Raw genomic sequence first — 2,662 nt, 5'->3', positions numbered from 1 at the left:
AATGGTCCCTGTGTAGTGAAATGACAAAATTGCCCTTGACTTAACGGCTAAATAGTAACGGAGTTAGCCGGAAGGACCAAATGTTAAAAGTTTTGAAACCACAGGGACCATCTGTGAGGTTTTTTGAACTTAGGGACTAAACTTGATATTTTCGGAAACCACAGGGACCATTTTTGAAGTTTTGTCTAAAATATAAAAATACATAAACAGTCCCTATGGTTTACGCATAGTCACAAACTCAGTCTCTGCTACTTAAAAATACCAAAATACTCTCATATTAATGGATGAACAGTAACGACTTCAATAAAAAGGGTTATTCATGCAAGTTTTGGAAACCAGAGGGACCATATCCGTTAAAAAAAATTAACAAGACTGAGTTTGTGACATTTGATAAACTACATGACCATCTTTGTTGTTTTTGTAGAAAAAAAAAAAAAGAAAAGAAAAAACACTCGTGGTTTTTAAACATTCAAGGTTAATAAATATTTCCAACATTATTTTAACATAATAAGTATCTGAAATTGTCGCAAATATGATAATGCATGAGTATCTTGGAACCAGCCGTGTATATATATATATATATATATATATATATATATATATATATATATATATATATATATATATATATATATATATATATATATATATATATATATATATATATATATATATATATATATATATATATCCCTAGCTATATGTAAAACTCACAAGAAACAACACTTCAAAACCATCTATATTTCTCTATGGCTCCCTTTGCAATGGAGTTATTAGCAGCAAGTATGATTTTATTTATGATCTCATATGTTAGTTTTTGGCTCACAAAGTTGGTATTTAGGCGAGGCGAAACATGCTATGTGATCGACTACGAATGCTACATGGCGCCGAAGGAGAGAAAGCTCGACACCCACCAGTGTGCGAAGATTGTTTCCCGCAACAAGAATCTGTGTATAGAAGATCACAGGTTCCTTGTAAGAACCATGGTTAATTCAGGCCTTGGTGAAGAAACTTATTGCCCAAAAAGCATCATAATGGGTGAAGAAGAACACCCAAAACTTGTTGATTCTGTGTCAGAAATAGAAGCCGTGTTCTACGATACGCTCGATAGAATATTTGCCAGATCGAAAATTTTGCCATCTCAAGTTGATATACTTGTGGTGAATGTATCGCTACTCTCAGCGGTGCCTTCTCTAACGTCTAGAATCATTAATCATTACAATATGCGATCCGATATTAAGTCGTTTAATCTGTCAGGAATGGGGTGCAGTGCAAGTCTAATTAGCGTCGATCTGGTGCAACACTTGTTCAAGGCTCACAAGAAGAAAATAGCCATTGTTGTGAGCACAGAATCCATGTCGTCTCAATGGTACTCCGGGAGAGAAAGGTCCATGATGATCTCTAACTGTCTTTTCCGGGTAGGAGGCTGTTCGATGCTTTTAACCAACGACAGCGCTCGCAAGAATCAGGCCATTTTGAAGCTCAAATGCTTGGTTCGAACCAATTTGGCTTCGGATGACGAAGCCTTCCATTGCTGCAAGCAGTCAGAAGACGCTCAAGGATATAAAGCCATTTATCTCAGCAAAATTCTCAAAACAATTGCTGCTCGAGCTTTGACGAAGAACCTAACAGTGCTGTTACCAAAAGTGCTTCCACTTTGGGAGATAATTCGTTATCTATTGTTCAAATCTAGTTCGAAAATCAACCTTAAAACTGGAATCAATCACTTCTGCTTACACCCAGGTGGAAGAGCCGTGATCGATGAAGTGGGTGAAAATTTAGGGCTAAACGAGTATGACCTCGAACCAGCTCGAATGACGCTGCATCGTTTTGGGAACACTTCGTCTGCTGGGCTTTGGTATGTTCTAGCGTACATGGAGGCCAAGAAAAGGCTGAAGAAAGGTGACAGAATCTTGATGATCAGCTTTGGTGCAGGTTTCAAATCCAACAACTGTATTTGGGAGGTCATGACCTCAGACTTGGATCGAACAAATGTTTGGAAAGATATGATCGAAAATTACCCTCCAAAGATGACTATAAACCCTTATCTTGAGAAATTAGGATGGATCAATGATAAAGCTATGGATTTTGTCACACCTGAAGATATAAGCAAGATGTTTGCAAGATGTTAATTGCTTCTGCCTACGTAAAGCGAGTGTAGTAAGAGTTTCTTGTTATTTTTAATCACGAATAAGAGGCACCGACGAGTCATGGTCATATCCAAGGGATTATGATTTCTTCAAATCATTTAAATATTAGATGTGTCTACATGAAAAAAATGTGTATTTCGGTTTTGAAAAAAAAAACTGAATACCACTAATATATGTTATATTATCGTTCATTGTGATTTTTGGATGGGTTGAAAATCAAACAAATTAATCTCGTTTCCTTCTTTCTTTCTAAAAGTTGTACTTTTGTGTGTAATAATGCCTAATCAAGTTGCATAGCATCAGTAACAAGACTTTTAAAGTAAAAAAATGTTGGCAAATCTAACATAATTCTAAACTACACCTTAAAAATAGCTTTGTTGGAGGTTGCTTCTTGCCAAATGTAATAAATGAAGAAACCAAATCGGAATAGAACTAGGAATATTGCCAAATGTAATAAATGAAGAAACCAAATCGGAATAGAACTAGGAATAAGGGGCTAAATATGTAATGTT

At 35.7% G+C, this 2,662-nt stretch overlaps 1 pseudogene; it reads left to right on the top strand.

Annotated features, from left to right (window-relative positions):
* The first annotated feature begins 698 nt into the window (after positions 1 to 698).
* Positions 699 to 2,341, top strand: LOC145088412 (3-ketoacyl-CoA synthase 19 pseudogene; annotated as a pseudogene).
* The last annotated feature ends 321 nt before the right edge of the window (positions 2,342 to 2,662 follow it).

This window comes from Lactuca serriola, chromosome 2 (genome assembly GCF_051521515.1).
Source record: "Lactuca serriola cultivar US96UC23 chromosome 2, Lser_US96UC23_V15, whole genome shotgun sequence".
Classification (NCBI taxonomy): Eukaryota; Viridiplantae; Streptophyta; class Magnoliopsida; order Asterales; family Asteraceae; genus Lactuca; species Lactuca serriola.
Note: the sequence above shows the minus strand (reverse complement) of the source record. Positions and strands in the feature narration are given on the sequence as shown.